We start from the raw sequence: 18,826 nt of genomic DNA, 5'->3' as shown, positions 1-18,826 counted from the left end.
CCCCATTAGCCTGACGAGTCTGATATGCAAAGCTATAGAATGCATCATCATGGACCTAATAAACAAGGATATAGGGAATCCCCAGACTCTGGATCCCACACAGTTTGGTTTTGTGAAGGGTAGATCATGTCTTCTCAACTTGGTTGATGTCTTTGAGTCAGTCACCAGAGCTATGGATGAAGACAAGGTGGTTCATACAGCCTACCTTGATCTGGCCAAGGCTTTTGATACCATTCCCCACTCAGGAATCATAGAAAAACTCGCTAAGCTTGGCATCAACCCCTATATCACTAGGTGGGTTGTAAACTGGCTAACAGATAGAACCCACAGTGTGAAAGTAGCTGACTCCAAGTCAGACTGATGATTAGTCATGAGTGGAGTCCCACAGGGTTCAGTCCTGAGTCCTCTCCTGTTTTTGTATCTACTTCTCTGAAGTTCAGGCCAACATGAAGGGACTCTGGCTGAAAAAGTTTGCAGATGATTGCAAGTTGGGAGCTATTATTAACTCCCCAAGTGATGTTGACATCCTACAGAATGGTCTCACTGTGACCAACGACTGGTGTCAGAACCATGGCCTTAAGCTCAATGCCAAAAAATGTGTCATCATCCCCTTTGGGAAAAACCTGGTTCTCATGAATTACCACATTGATGGTAGTCCACAGAACACAGAAGGGATTATAATAGATCTGGGAACACAGGTTGACAGCAACCTCTCCTTTGATCACCACGTTGCCACTGTGGTCAGAAAGTCCTTCTATGTGGCACATCTCATTACTAAGGGTTTTGCATCCAGGAAGAAAGAGGTCAGTGTCTCCCTCTACACTTCCCTCATTAGGCTAATCATTGAATACAATGCCCCATTTGGCATGTACCTCAAAAGACACCTGCAACAATTGGAGAGGCCACAAAAGTATCTCACAAAGAGGATCCTGTGCCTTAAACACTTGTCCTATATGGACAGACTCAAAAAACTACAACTATTTTTTGTTTCATATCGCCTACTTAGAGGTGATCTCTGCTTGACTTACAAAGTCATGTCTGACCCAGCGCTGTTAGAAATGCTACATCTAAAGAAACCCCAATCCCTCTGCACCACACGCTCCAGAGACCTCAACCTCATTACCATAATTAACATAACATGCTGGAGGGACAGGTTCATAACCCAGAGACTGCCCATTCTATGGAACAGACTTCCCATACATGTCAAACAGAGCACCTCACTGGCCCTCTTTAAGAGAAATCTTGATGAGTGGATGGGAAACAGAAAATTCACCCCAGGGATAACTGTAGTGCCTCTACTCAACAGAGGCACTGGGAACTAAGGTCAGGTGGCACTATGCAAGGGTAAGCCAATGGCTAGACTGCAAAGGCCCCAGGGCCATTAGCCTAGTACACACCTATGAGCCTATAAAATGAAAAAAGAGCATTTGTGCTAAAAGTTAGCTACCTTCATGGCATTATATCTGCAGTTCATGAAATTCTGAAACTTAACACTATAGGTTTTATAAGTCACAAAGCTACTTGATCTGAAACTGTCAGCAAATTAGGTTACCCAGACACCACTGGCTTAATGTAGGAAAAGAACAATTCAAACAGAAAAGGAGCCCCAGAAGGTATCCTCCTAGCACCCCAGAACAATACATATTCAATCAGAGAGACTGTTGCACATTCTAACCTTTTACGTCATATCTTTCATCGATTCATCCATCCTGCATTTAACGTGACTGCAGTTCCGTGACAGTAATAACAGCATGATGCATGAGCGTCGTATCCTTCATCCATTCTTCCATCCTGCATTTAATGTGACTGCATTTCCATGACAGTAATACCAGCATGATGCATGAGTGTCGTATCTTTCATTGATTCTTCCATCCTGCATTTAATGTGACTGCAGTTCCATGACAGTAATACCAGCATGATGCATGAGCGTCGTATCCTTCATCAGTTCTTCCATCCTGCATTTAATGTGACTGCATTTCCATGACAGTAATACCAGCATGATGCATGAGCGTCGTATCCTTCATCCATTCTTCCATCCTGCATTTAATGTGACTGCAGTTCCATGACAGTAATACCAGCATGATGCATGAGCGTCGTATCCTTCATCCATTCTTCCATCCTGCATTTAATGTGACTGCATTTCCATGACAGTAATACCAGCATGATGCATGAGCGTCGTATCCTTCATCCATTCTTCCATCCTGCATTTAATGTGACTGCAGTTCCATGACAGTAATATCAGCATGATGCATGAGCATCGTATCCTTCATCCATTCTTCCATCCTGCATTTAATGTGACTGCATTTCCATGACAGTAATAGCATGATGCATGAGATCCACGGGTTTGCTAAATCCAGGTGTCCAGTATCAGTATGATGCATGAGATCCACGGGTTTGCTAAATCCAGGTGTCCAGTACCAGTATGATGCATGAGATCCATGGGTTTGCTAAATCCAGGTGTCCAGTATCAGTAGGGATACTGTCACCTAGACAGAAAAGGCCTTCTCAGACAAACAGATCAAGTACTGTACACCTGATGCATTTCTAACAAAATCATACCAGTAGCTGTTAAGGAGTCCAAGTTTCTGTTGTGTTTCTCTATCAAACAGACTTTACTGACAGCTTTCAGACAGATGAATTCTGATTTTTAAACAACTTATTGGGTACGTAATGCCTAGTGTGCTATACACTCAGGGTGTATATTTATTCCAACATGTCAATCAAACACAAGCCTAGTGGACTCTGAAACCTGCTGATACATTACAAATTAGTTTATTGTAAATACTTATTCATGGGACTTTTTAATGTATGTCTGACTTGAGTACTTATTCATGGGTCTTTCTAAGATATGTCTGATTGTTTGCTTCCTATGACAAATGTTTTCTGCCTTTGCTTCTAAGTAAACCTTGTCTCATCCGTTTTATAGGTTATTTTTATAGTGAAGTTAGTAAAAATATTTAGTTGTTATAATTACTTCTTAGACTACAGTGTCCTTGAAAATTTACATTATTGTTGAGTCTTAAAACAATACAGCAATGTTTTCTTGTTAGGGTGGCCTACTGTTGAATAAACATAAATCAGCAAATGCCTCTGTCGTGGAAAAGGAGAGAATGACAGTGACTATGTCATCATTAGTAACTGTGGGCTATTTGTTAGCGAACTGCAACAGCATATGCTCCTGGCATCTGGGAGTTGTCAGTGTACTGTCAACACATTGTTAGCACAGCTGACGTGCAAACCAATTCCGGGAGCTCTGCATCTGGTACCACATTTCAGTCAATACATGCTGAATCTGTATGTTTGCTTTCCAACATTTTGCACCCCCAAGTGGGAAACTGATGCATCTTTTAATAGACATACATTAGTAACAACCTAATGGCACAAGATGTTGCATAGAAAAAGAGTAAAAACAGTAACGCAGAAACACAGAGAACAAAATGTAAGGCGAAGCAGCAAAGTGGAAGGCTTTTGTAGGCCAGCTTATGTCCTGCCAAGCGAAATGTGATTCTGACATGTCTCATTTCCTGAACTTCAGAAATAGAATAATTTATAAAACATATTTTTGTTTACTTATCACAGTATTTAAAGCTGACAGAAGTAGTGACTGATGGTTTTGAATATTACTACAATAAATGCAGTTCAAATATCATTTCTTTGTTGCTATCTATTTAACATGTATCACTTTACATTGGTAGTTACAATGTAGCTTTCAAATCAACAAGCAGAGAAACAATGGGTCTATACTGGTACCATAACCAGATACTAAACATGTGACCCACTAACTACTCCATTATTTATCCAGCAACACTGAACTATGCAAATGGATATGTGTAAATATACAACTTGTTTTTCCTTTAATCCATGTCAGCCTTTTCATCTTTAGGAATGCTTGATCACACAGCCCAAGTTCATGGCTTCCATTACCAGCCTTGAGAAATAAGAAATGGTAATGCCTGTACTACTAGTTTATCTAACCTCATGTAAAATTCCTTTTACCCACATACTCATTTCACTTACTTAGGCTTACTGACTCAAACACCAACGCTGTGAACAGATGACTAACCTGGTTACCCCAGCCACACATTATTTCACTCAACCTTACATTCATCTGTCTCAACACTCATTCACTTACGCCATCCCTCATCATTCACATCTTGTCAATCTCTGCAGCTACATTAATACACAGACTCGCACATACAAACACAGAGAGAGAGAGAGAGAGAGAGACACACACACACACACACACACACACACACACACACACACACACATACACAAACAGACACAGAGACATATGCATGCACACACACACACACACACACACACACACACACACACACACACACACACACACAAACAGACACAGAGACATATGCACACACACACACACACACACACACACACACACACACACACACACACACACACACCCACAAATAGACACAGAGACATATGCACACACACACACACACACACACACACACACACACACACACACACAAACACACACAGAGACATATGCACACACACACACACACACACACACACACACACACACACACACACACACACACACACACACACACACACACACACACACAGAGACACACACACACACACACACACACACACATATGTACACACACAGACACACACACACACACACACACACACACACACACACACACACACACACACACACACACACACACACACACACACACACAAAAGTATTTTGGTACTGTTAAAAAAAAAAAAAAAAATATATATATATATATATATATATATATATATATATATATATATATATATATACATATATATATATATATATACAAACATATACATATATATATATATATATATATATATATATATAAGTCTACTTTGAAACATCTAAAACCCATAACATCTAATTTCATAACACTGAGACCAGAGCATCTAAAACCTAAAACATCTAAAACCCATAACATTGAATTTCATAACATCTAACACTAGAAATTACAAGAAAATAAAATCCCCTCCACATATAATGACACCAAACTACCAAACACACTTTTTGTTACGTTTCTGCCCCCCTGCAACCCCCATGTGGGGGGCTCTGCCCCCACCCCCACCCGCCCATAAAATAGATATACCAACTCCAAGATCGCACTACAGTGGAAAAAAAGTTAATTTCCTAACCCCACTGTATCAAGCCCCCCTGCAGAAATGTAGTAAAAAGTGTGTTTGGTAGTTTGGTGTCGTTATATGTGGAGGGGATATTATTTTCATGTGATTTGTAGTGTTAGATGTTATGAAATTCAATGTTATTAGTTTTAGATGTTTTGGGTTTTAGATGTTCTGGTCTAAATGTTATGATTAGATGTTATGGATTTTAGATATTGTGAAGGGGACCCATATATATATATATATATATATACTGGGCAGTATCAGCATTGCAACAGAAGTAAGGCTTTGATATTTTATCCATCGGAATCTGGACAGAGGCTGGGGCTCCTTGAAGGCTAAATGGTAACACTATATGCTGGTAAAGGCCATGACGGGTTACAAAAGTCACATGGTACTAGTGCTATCAGCCAATATCCCTTTGTCAAGTCCAGTGTTATCAAATATCTGGCCTTTCTTAAGTTCTTTATCCATTTGTCAATCCTGGACATGGCATAGCTATCAAACTTTGATATGCTATACAGTTTCCTAAAGTTGCCCTGAAAAGCTATAGGGATCTTCATGCACATATGTGCAATTTACAGCCCCCCCCCCCCAACAACATTTTCATCCACTGATGGTCTGAATAGAAATCACTAAAGAAAGAAATTCAGGGGTGGATTCCAAAAGAATCTTGTGGACAGCACAGCACACCAAAGGAAGATGTCAGTGCACTAGCAGTGAATGAGATACTATAACATAAGCTAAAACAAGACCAAGCAATTTTCTATTCAGAGTAGTATAATTACAGACTCCATGCATAACCACCAGATTTCAAAACACAATAGGCGGACCCAATGCAACTTAAATGCCACAAAGTACTTTGCCAGCAATTTCCTGAGAGCACTTGGCAGAGGCAATATCCCACATATTCCTATGGAATCCTAAGGAATCTGTAAACCCTACTTAAAAAAGAAATGTAACCAGTACTTAATGCTCTACAAGAAGGTGGGTTACTCCAAGCCATACCAAAAGATTATCTGCAAACGCATCCCAGAAGGCGGTCAGCTAGGTGCCCAGTGAGGCTCCAGTTAAGCCAATTCTTTGTTCAGGAAATAACAGACAGATACTGATTAAACAGTGACCTGGCGCAGACCATGTGCAAGACGTGCACACCCCTCATGTGCACTCACAGTCAATGGGATAGCCCAGTACTGAAAGAAACAAAAGTTTGCTGAGTCTAAGCATACTGTGACATTTCAGCAGCAGTTTGCCTGAGTCTATGCATACTGGGACATTTCAGCAGCATATGGAGATGGTGTAGGAGTGCTCCAGGCAGTCGTTAGTTGCATCCTCTCATATTTCCTTGTAGCAATGTGTACCAAGGTGGATGAATATGTCCAATTCCCAAGAACAGCCATGGAGTACAGAACTGTGATGCAAAGGTTCTATGCTATGCTAACTTTCCCCAATGTCCTTGGTGCAACAGATTGCACCCATGTCCAGATTAAAACCCCAGCTGTACCTGATGCTGAATGGTACATCAGTAGAAAGGGTGGCCATCACTCAATTGTTAGGCTGTGTGCTCAGCAGATAGCCTCATTACAAATATCATGGCAACACACCCTGATAGCATTTATGATGCTGCAATATAGACGGAAAGTAGGCTGAGGGCTGCTATCAATGGTGAGATACCTGAAGGACTGATTGGTAAGTAGAGGAGCACCGCTGTGATGTAATCAGAATCCACACCTAACAACAGTACGCATGAGGAAAACATATATACCATATCGTTTACACAAACAGGTGACTGTGGTTATCTACTGGAGCCTTAGCTAATGACACCACAGAGAGCCCCATCAACCCCTGCTGAGAATGCATACAACAGAGTACACACTGAGACATGACACACTATCAAGTATGTGTTTAGCACGCTGAAAGCATGATTCAGATGTCTGGACACATCTGAGGGTGCACTGCAATGCACACCAGAAAAAGAATCACAGATGGTTACTGTGTGTACCATGCTGCACAACATGATAACAGCGACACATGGTGGCTTGCCAGATACAGGTGTGGGTGACTTTCCCCAAGAACTCAGGATGCCCAATGAAGACGTATCAGTGCTGCCACAAGATGACCAGGAGGGCACAGGTTTGAGAAGACATAGGTGTTAGTAATGGTGGATGTGGACATATGTCCCAGCTAAGGCAACACAGCAGCATCTGACACAAACCTCTGAGTCATGACAAGCCTAAGATGCAGATGTACACAGGCTAAACAGTGATGTTCACACAGCGTTGCCCCACAACAGCAGCACAGACAGCACAACTAATGGAAACAACCCATTAGTTGTCCACGTTGAACTACATGCATGACATAAGCTTAAAATGTACCAGTAAAAGTATATACACAGCACTCAGAAGAAACATCATTGCAGGAAGTTTCACTGTAAGGTACATCACCAAAGAGGAGCACACAGGCAAATGTGTGAGATGCAGGAGGTGTTCACAGCAGAAGGTGTCATTGGAGGTAGGAAATCATCATACAGATAACTAGCATGGAAAGTTATTCATAAAATATCCACTAATACAAAATCTCTAGGCCAATGAAGTTTATGGGAATGTATAAGCACAAACATACCCCAAAACAGGGGCCAGAGACCAACACTGATGCATCACACAGAGCATTTTGTGATGGCCAAAAAGAAATGAAACACAAACAAGCATCACATCCTGTGCCTGATATGGAATGTCACACAGAAGGCAACACTACAGTGCGGAGGTTATTGATGTAATATGACTCAGTTTCAGGTAATAATACAGGCAAATACCCCAGAAATGACAATGACTACACAACATCCACGGAACATGCATCAACATGCATGGAACATGCCTCAGTGTTGGGGATACAGCAACACAGATGTGTGTGTGTGTGTGTGTGTGTGTGTGTGTGTGTGTGTGTGTGTGTGTGTGTGTGTGTGTGTGTGTGTGTGTGTGTGCACAGAATCAGTGTGATATGCGAAGATACACATAGGAACTACATGTCACCATGGGGACTGAGATTGGAAGCAGGTCCACAGAAATGCAGTGATTGTTGAGAGTGAGGCATGTACAGTAACACATTACAATGCCATAAGTGACATGTATGCATACAGAGGCATACTTGTGCAGACAGGAATGACACACAACAAGGAAATGTGTGATGTAGCAATCAGTGAAAGTGATGCAAACCTAAAAGCATGATGTCACATATAGTTCAACTGTTGTCAATATCTATACTAAGATATACCAATGGCAAATAAATTCTACATATCACAACTTGAAGCTAGTCACCCAGGACAGATAAATGATTAGAAAGCCCTGTGGCATCAGGCATTTGAAAAATCACCTACAGTTTAATTAGACAGTGGTCACCACATTGGTCATCAATGCCACAGGGTCAGAATGACACAATAGGACACACACTGGATCAACTTTCAGTGTTACTCTTATGCAGTTTAGGGTACCCACACTGAAAGCTCACATCACGCTCCTGGCTGCCCTGCCATGTACAGAAACCCTTGGTGTACTCGGCCCATGGTGGTATAACCAGACACTGGATGTGGTGAAACTAGCATTTTGGGACACAGTGTGGCTAGGGACATTAGTTCACAGTAGGTTCAAAGGTGAGCAGTAGGCTACCTGGCCTCGTGGACCATTTTAAGGCTAGCCAATTTCCCTGCACCTTGTATCTGTAAGGAACATACCTGTACCATTATACCAACTGTCATTTTCTAACTACTGCATTTTCCAAGATGCCTCCCCCAATTCCTGGCTAAAGAAATAGTTTTAGTTAAAGGAAAAAAAACAATATAGTTATAGTTTAAATTCTGCAAAAAGAATTCTGCCCACAAAAACAACATTTAAAATATTTAAAATATATCCCAACAACGGAAATTATTCAGGGAACACTAGTTAAAGAAAAAAGATAATATCTTCATTTACAGTTTAATTGCTTTAAAAACTGCGACAGTAACAGAATTAGTAAAAAGAAATCAAGTGCAATATAGTTTTTTTCTTATCTGGTATAGAAATACTCAGAAAAATGTTAATTAAGATTTAAAACTTCTCTACACCAATGCACTGAGGTGCAACTTCAAAGTAGTCTAGCTACAAAGGACAATATAGACACAATGGGGCAAGCTATAATTAGCAATTAAAAAAAAAGAAACAACAGAACCAACCAGCAAACAACTCAGAAATAAAACAAACAAGAGGATCAACCAGTAAATAACTCTGAAAAAGCCTGTGGTCATTTAAAATGCTTAGAAAATGGTAACATTTGGCATTGTCTCCTACAATTAGCTACTACAGTTTCAGGATGACCCCCTAATACCTAACTAAACAAACTTTTTGTTGAAGAAGAAAAAAAAAATATTGTTTTTTCCCACTTTCTGAAAGTTAAGAAAGTTCAGTTACAGATTTGCTGTTCTGAACTGTTTGGAAGTTTCTAGAAGGCCAGTGCTTGCTTGGGCTAAAGAGAAGTCTCTGTGTTCACCAGTGGGAGTGGTTAACACTGAACAGCCTGCCTGTCCCTGGAGGAGTGGTTACTGCCTAGAAGCTGTAGTTTTATTGGCCATTTTGGGTCAATTCTAATCTCCTTGATCTCTCTCTCTTAAAACCCTACAACTCTCTTTTTGTGCGGTTTTGCGCACTGAGCACCATCGGGCAGCACTGCCTAAACAGGTTTAAACTATTCCAGGCTCCACAAAGTCTGCTCTTCACTTTTTTCCCTTAGAACTGTTCAAACTCTCAAAGTAATCACTCTATTCTCTTTCTAAAGCCCTGCACTTGCTCAGCTCTTATAAGGAAACACTAACTAACTAAAGCAATGCACCCTCCTTGACTTCTCATAAGTATTAGGCTCCCGATTGGTCTTTCCTGATCAAGTGAAAAATCAGTTCCCTTCCCTAATCTGATCAGTAAAAAAACAGTTCCCTATACTAATCTGGTATGTCCAAGGGTCAGTTTCAAGGTTACTCTCCAGTCCAGCTGGTGAATCTGGGAATTTTGAGGCAATGTTACAATTGCCTTATGTACACAGACAACCCTCTCCTCCTTCCAACAAACTCTAATACATGTGAGAGATGCAGTTACACACCCAAACTGGAGGCAGAGCTCTCTCAACCCAAGACTGGCACAGTCAGTCAGGAGGAAAAGGTAACCACCCGCACCACAAATCCAGTCTCACACAGACCTATTGCATCTGCATACCCAACAGATAAACACACAAAAACATACTCGGAGGCTCTAAATAAAAATCTGCCTAAACAGCAAAGACCTCCTAAGCAGATATCCAAGCAACAGCCACCCCTCAACAATACCCACGAATCACATATCTCACAAAATCAGTGTGCCTCACAGTCACAGCTCTTAAGGCCAAACAACACACCAAATACGCTTGTTATAGGGGACTCTATTGTCCGGCACACTGAAGTCCCGCTCACCAGACTGAACAAAGAGAAGGTCACTGTAAGCTGCCTGTCGGGTGCCAGGATCCACCACATAACGCAAGCACTCAGGTCACTCCAAAGCAACTACAAGTATGACTCTATCATTGTCCATGCTGGTGTGAATGACCTGAGACGTGCCTCCCTGGACTACATGAAGAGAGACATAAAGGAGCTCTCTGACCATGTAGCCCAGGCTGGTATGACCCTAACCTTGAGTAGCATCTTGCCCTCACCAAGAATGATGCCACAGTATAAAGACAAAATTATCAGTTTCAACAATTGGCTACAGTATTGGTGTCATCAAAGGGGATCCAGTGTCTGTCAGCCTGGGATGACATGCTCGACAAGCCACGTTGCTTCGCTAGGGACGGTTTGCACCTGTCACCCTTAGGCTTTCATATACTGGCCAAGGCTCTTGCCACCCCCATAGTGCCTTTTTTAGGCAAGGCTCAAAGGACAAACCCACCTCCATAGACAACCCAAGGATAAAAAAACTAAAGGTAATGCTACTCAATGCCAGAAGTCTAAACCTCAAGATGGACACACTCGAGCCTCTCCTCAGTATGGAGAAAATCGATGTCTGTGCAGTAACAGAAACCTGGTTCAAGGCTCCTGAGAGCACCCCAGCACTACCAGGTTATAACTCACACCATGCGTTTCGGCCCCAAAACTCAGACAGAAGCACAAAAGGAGGGAGAGTATCTATATTCATCAAAGATACCTACACCTCCAGGTTAGTGGCACTGCACGAAGGATCGGAAACCATCCATGTGCAACTAACAGCGGGCAAAACTGCCTTTCAGTTTGTAGCCTGCTACAGAACACCTTCCGTATTACAGGAACCCCACTTGGCATTCCAGAGAACACTGGAGAATATGAAGGTCTCTCCAAACACTATGTTATTGGGTGACTTCAACTACCCAAACATTGACTGGGAAAACTACTCAAGCCCAAACACCCTCGCCCAACTGTTCCTTGAATTTATAAACTCTAATGCAATGGAAAAACTGGTCACCACTCCCACAAGAGGGAACAACATATTGGACCTGGTCATCACCAACATGGGGACTCTATGTTCCACACCAGAGGTAAACCCCTCATTGGTAAGATCAGACCATAAACAAATTTCCCTGGACATCCATATCCCATCCCCACCCCCAGCCAAGGAAATCACTGTAAAGAATTTCTCAAAAGCCAACTTTGCACTTCTCAAGACTGAGGTGGAATCCTTAAAAGCCCCCGAGCCAGAGGATAATACAGCCCAATCAGCAGAATCCTTTACAAATGCATTCTATGAGCACCTGCAGGAATGCATGGATCGTGCTATCCCAAATAAAACCGAGACTCACTCCTCCAAAAACAGGAGACCGGTCTGGTGGACCCCGGCCATAAATAAGCTTTACAACAGAAGGAGGAAGCTACTACATGACAGAGCAAAATCCCAAAAAGGGAAGGCATCTCTGATTAGTATTAGCAAGAAACTTCGATCCCTCATAAAATCATCAAAGGCCAGTTTCGAAAGAAAAGTTTCCCTAGACACTAAAGATAATCACAAGGCCTTCTTTAGTTATGTCAGGAATATGGGTGGAAACTCCCAGATATGCTCTGAATTGTTGCATAATGGTACAAAATATACTAAACCTACAGACATAGCCAACATCCTGGCAGACAGATTCAGCGCAAACCTCTCCCCCCCCTTCCCCCCAAAGGAGCAAATGCCTATCCCAACTGAATGTAACCTCCCTGACATTACAGATGCACAGGTGAAAGCTGCCCTCTCCAAAGCAAAAAACACAGCATCTATGGGACTGGAAGGTGTCCCAGGCTGTGTCTTACACGAGCTCCAAGAAGAACTGAACCCTTACATTAAGTCACTGTTCAAACTTAGTTTCACTACAGGATATGTACCCAAAGAATGGCGTACAGCTACAGTGGTCCCACTCCACAAAGGTAGTGCCACAACGGACCCAGGGAACTATCACCCCATAAGCCTAACTAGTCTGGTCTGTAAAGCTATGGAGCGTATTATCATGGAACTCATAAACAAAGACATTGGGAGCCTCCAGATACTGAACCCTACCCAATTCGGCTTTGTTAAGGGCAGATCTTGCCTCTTAAACCTAGTTGATTTCTTTGAAACAGTTACCAAAGCCATAGATGAGGGCAAGGTAGTCCACACAGCCTACCTGGACCTCTCAAAAGCTTTCGACACAATACCCCACTTGGGCATCATAAATAAGCTTACCAGCTTAAATATCAACCCCTATATCACAGGATGGGTTGCAAACTGGCTCAGAGATAGAACCCACATGGTCAAAATTGCAGGTGCCATGTCCGAATCCAAACCAGTTACAAGTGGCGTCCCACAGGGCTCAGTTCTGGGACCTCTCTTGTTCGGTATATACTTCTCTGAGGTTCAGGCTAACACAGGGGGATTATGGCTGACAAAGTTCACAGATGACTGCAAACTGGGGGCCATAATCGAATCTCCAGCTGACAGAAGCATCGTCCAAAAGAGTCTCACAGGGACGGATGCTTGGTGCCAGAGCCATGGCCTCAAGCTAAATGCTAAAAAGTGCATAGTCATCCCCTTTGTGAAAAACAAGGTTCCCACAAATTACCACATAGGTGGTAATCCATTAAGTACGGAAGAAGCAATTAGAGATTTGGGGACCAACGTAGATAGTAATCTCTCCTTTGATAATCATGTTGCCAAAGTGGTTAGAAAGACCTTCTATATAGCCCACCTTATCATGAAATTGTTCGCATCTAGATCAAGAGAGGTCATTGTGCCCCTCTACTTGTCACTCATCAGGCCCATAATTGAATACAATGCCCCTTTTGGCATGTACCTTACCTGACACCTGTAGCAACTGGAGAGACCCCAAAAGTACCTCACCAAGAGGATCATGGGCTACAAACAGATGTCCTATGCAGCTCGACTAAAGAAACTCCAGCTCTACTCAGTTGCTTACCGCCTACTCAGAGGCGATCTATGCCTGATGTATAAAGCCATGTCAAACCCAGAATTAATGGACACGCTCCACCTCAAAAAATCCAAGTCCCTTAGAGCTACATGCTCAAGGGACTTAAACCTCCGCACAAAAATAAATAGGACATGCTGGAGGGACAGATTCATTTCCCAGAGGCTCCCCTCACTCTGAAATAGAATCCCAATTCATGTTAGACATAGTCCCTCGCTGACCCTCTTCAAGCGAAATCTGGACGCGTGGATGGGAAATCACAAATTCACCCCTAGGATCTCTTCTGTGTCCCTGTTAGACAGAGGCACAGTAAACTAATCTTAAAAGGGTACCTTCTGTGACCTACTTTACAGAGGCACAGTAGGCTAATCTAATAGGGAGGCGGAAGCCAAATACACTCTGGCTAGGCTTATAAATGCCCTAGGACAGATAGCCTAGTATCTACCTATGAACCTATGAACCTATAAGAAAGAAAGCATTCTGTAGTTACAACTTAAATGTTTTAGAAACCATTTCAGTAACAGAAATAGCAAAAAGAAATCAAGTGAAATATAGTTTCTAATTCCCTGGTGTAAAGATACTCAGAAAAGTCACCAATTTAAGCTTTAAAACCTCTCCAAAAACCACTGCACTGAGGGGCAGCTTCAGAGTAGTCCAACCACAAAGGACAGTAAAGGCCTATTGGGCCAACTGTGAATCTCGACCAGAAGAACTTCTGTGTTGGACAACCTCAATCCCTTCTGTCCAGTATGAGGGAGCTTACTATTGGCTTCTCCATCCTACCCGTTCCAGCTGGCTCCTTATGTGTGGTCAACAGGTCATCGGCAGGGCCACACTATCTGTACCAGTGGGGCCATCCTTGTTATCATGTGTACTTAAGTGATACTATGGGGTTGGGGCAAATTACAGAAGCAGAAAGTCTGGTGATAATCCGGGACTGGTGATAAATTATGGAAGCAGGAATGTTGGAGTGATGAGTACATCAGACCTCCTTCCTGTCAATTGCCTTACCAAAATCACAACTTTTGGGCTTTGGAATATTATCCCTATTGGTAGAACGGCACCCCAATGTCCCTGTTGCTGCTTGTTATGTTACAGGTTTCAGGTTACGCCCTCAGTGCCCCAACTAATATAACCATCACTTGCATTGTTGATGGTGTGGCGTTGCCTGCTTGTGCCTATCTACAGTTGCCCACCTCCCCTCACTGTAGCATAGCAACTGAGCAGCTGACTCATCTCTTCACTTCCTTCTCCTGCCAGCCTTCAGCATCTCAGCAGAGACAGAGTGTGGTTCTGATCTCACACTTTACTCATTCACCCACTTTTGTTAGTAAAACCAGCTGAGATAAAGTTCAGTGATTACAAAAGAAGCTTGAATGTTTATCACACACACACACACACACACACACACACACACACACACACACACACACACACACACACACACACACACACACACACACACACACACACGCACACACACACTCCATACCTGGCATGCTCACTTACATGCAGCTTAGACAACCAGCAGTTCACCCATGATATGTCTTTGGGATGTGGGAGAAACCAGATCACGTGACAAAAACCCATGTGGGACAGATGAAGGATGTGTAGATTCTACACTGAAGGTACCCAGCCAGGAACTGGACTGGAGAACCAAGCACTATGAGGTACCAGTGTTGATCACGCAGTCATTGCGCCACATTGTTTCCTTTTTATCCACTAAACCAACTTTGATATAATATTTTCCATAAGTTGTCCTACTTTTAATCATTTGTTACTGCTAATATGCATCAGTATAGACAAATAGTGAGCGAGTCTAGATATGCTGTATTAGTCTTTTGGCTTCTTACTTACTTAATTTGAATAAATGTTACATCCATTAAAAATGTGTTTTAAATCCCACAATGCTAGCAAGGATGAACACATTTAAAAACATTGCAGTGTATTACTTACCTGACAGAACCCTGACTCTAAAAGTAGCCAACTCCAAATCCAGCTCCAGACAAGTGGCAAGTGGAGTACCTCAGGGTTCAGTCCTGGGACCGCTCTTGTTTGCAATCTACTTCTCTGAAGTACAGGCCAACACTAAAGGACTCTGACTAACAAAGTTTGCAGATGACTGCAAACTGGGAGCCATTACTGAATCCCCAAATTATGTGGATATTCAACAAACGGGCCTTACAGAAACAGATGCTTGGTGCCAGAGCCATAGGCTCAAGCTTAATGCCAAGAAATGTATAGTTATCCCCTTTGGAAAAAATCATGTACCCATGAATTACCACATAGGTGGCAGTACACTAAACACGGAAAGTGTGATGACAGACTTAGGGACACAGGTGGACAGTGGTCTCACCTTCGATAACCACATCTCCAAAACAGTCAAGAAATCCTTCTATGTGGCACACCTCATCACTAAGGGCTTTTCATCCAGAAAAAAAGAGGCCATTGTCCCACTGTACTCATCCCTCATTAGACCAATTATAGAATACAATGCCCCATTTGGTATGTACCTCTCAAGACATCTGCAACAACTAGAAAGGCTGCAGAAATACCTCGGTAAAAGAATCACAGCCTAAAGCAGATGACCTATGCTGAACGTTTAAAAAACATCCAGCTATACTCTGTCGCATATCATCTACTCTGAGGCAATCTCTGCTTAATATACTAGGCCATGTCAAACCCAGAGCTGTTGGACATGCTCCACTTAAAGAAATCCCAATCCCTCAGAACCGCACGCTCCAGGGATCTAAATCTTGTCATCGCAATGAACAAAACATGCTGAAAGGATAGGTTACTGACCCAGAGACTCCCCAGACTCTGGAATAGACTGCCCATACATGTCAAGCAGAGCACCTCCTTGGCCCTCTTCAAAAGGAACCTTGAAGATTGGATGGGATAAAGGAAATTCACCCCGGGGATCACATCAGTCGCCCTGCTAGACAGGGGTCCAGGGAAGTAAATATCGTGGGAAGAAATAGTCAGGGAATTGTTATGGCTAGGCTTGTATAGGCCCTAGGGCTGATAGCCTAGTAACAACCTATGAACCTTTAAAAAAATAGTTTTCTTGGCTAGTAATGTTTGTGTTTTTTAATATTCCAGTGGGGTACATCAGCTGACAGTGAAAGCCTACAGAAAAACAAACATGGATTTAGTACCATTAATACATTTTAAAAATCTGCCATTTCTTGTACAACTCACTAAACAATGATCCTGACTTCATTTTAGGTTGGGGGGGGGGTTGGTATAATGGTTACAGTGTGAACCTCCCTGACATAGGTTAAAGGGTTTGATTCTCACTATGGAAATTGGCTATACGTAAGATGGCTCACAAGGGCAGCAAACCTAGTACTTTCCTATACTTCTATTCATTTATGTATTTATTTGAAATTTGGTAACAAGGATCCTGGACTGGTCAATTGGCCCTTTTCAGCCACTATGCAGGCTCCAGAGGAGTAACACCATACCTCTTAACCTCTTAGCTCAAGAAATATGGACAAACGCAGAAATAATGGGGTTACAAAGGCTCACATTCAGAGATATATTTCAAATATTGCTTTTACAAAATTAGAAAGTTGATAGAATAACATGTTTTGCATTAGCATGCATTTTCTGAAGGTTACTCAAATGTACCTCATTAGTTAATTACTCCAGTCCTCATCTATTTGCTAGAAAATCTCAAACTTTATGAGGAACAAATCAAAATATGAACCGAACCATCGAGAGAGTTGAGAGCCATGAGCGACATTCATAATAAAATTAAAAAAGAAAGAATTAACAACAAACATGAAATATATCACATATACAATCACAAAAGTGCATATTAAAAGTAAATACACATGCAAAAAGTAAGAAGACATACCAATATTCACATAGGCGTTAACCTAGTCACTCCAAGGATCTTAATGTAGCCTCTAACATGAACAGGTCATCCTGGACAGTTAGCTACATAGGTTAATAGGTTCAGAGGTAGGTACTAGGCTATCTCTGTTCAGCAGAGCCATTGAAGTGATCCTTGGGGTAAACTTTCTGTTTCCCATCCACATGTCAAGGTTTCTCTTGAAGAGGGTTAGCGAGGAGCTCTGCCTAATGTAAATTGGAATTTTGTTCCAGAGCATGGGAAGTCTCTGGGACAGGAATCTATCCCTCCAGCACATCCTATTTATTGTTGTGGTGTGGTTTAGATCCCTGGAGTGTGTGGTTTGAGGAGATATGGTTTTCTTTAGGTGGAGCATGTCCATCCATTCTGGGTTGGACATGGCCTTGTATGTCAGGCAGAGATCACCTCTGAGTAGGCGGTATGCAACCGAGTACAGCTGGAGTTTCTTCAGTCGAGCTGCATAGGACATCTGCTTGAGGCCAGTGATCCTCTTGGTGAGGAACTTCTGTGGTCTTTCCAGTTGTTGCAGGTGTCTTGTATGGTACATTACAAATGGGGCATTGTACTCTATGATGGGTCTGATGAGTGATGCGTAGAGGGGCCCAATGACCTCTTTTGATCTGGATGCAAACCCTTTTGTGATTAGGTGGGCCACATAGAAGGATTTTCTAACCACTTTGGCAATGTGATTATCAAAGTAGAGGTTACTATCTACTTGTGTCCCCAGATCTCTTATTACGTCTTTCGTATTTAGGGGGCTACCACTTATGTGGTAGTTTGTGGGTACTTTGTTTTTTCCAAAGGGGGTGACTATGCACTTTTTGGCATTTAGCTTGAGGCCATGGTTTTGGCACCAGGTATCTGTCTCAGTGAGACCCTTTTGGAGGATGTCTGTGTCAGCCAGAGAGCTTATTATAGCCCCTAGTTTGCAGTTGTCTGTGAACCTGGTCAGCCATAGTCCTCCTGTGCTTGCCTGTATCTCTGAGAAGTATATGCTGAACAGGAGGGGTCCTAGGACTGAGCCCTGGGGAATGCCACTTGTAACCAGTTTAGAGTCAGACCTAGCTCCCTCAACTCTTACCATGTGGGGTCTGTCTATGAGCCAGTTGGCAACCCATCACATGACATGGGGGTTTATGTTCAGGCTGGTGAACTTGTCTATAATACCTGAGTGGGCCTTTGCGAGGTCGGTAGGATGTGTGGACCACCTTTCCCTTGTCTATAGCCTTGGTAACTGTCTCAAAGAAGTCCACCAGGTTTAGGAGGCATGATCTGCCCTTAACAAAGCTGAACTGGGTAGGGTCCAGTGTTTGGAGGTTT

Source organism: Protopterus annectens, chromosome 2.part1, assembly GCF_019279795.1.
Source record: "Protopterus annectens isolate FY-2018-M chromosome 2.part1, PAN1.0, whole genome shotgun sequence".
Classification (NCBI taxonomy): Eukaryota; Metazoa; Chordata; order Ceratodontiformes; family Protopteridae; genus Protopterus; species Protopterus annectens.
Note: the sequence above shows the minus strand (reverse complement) of the source record.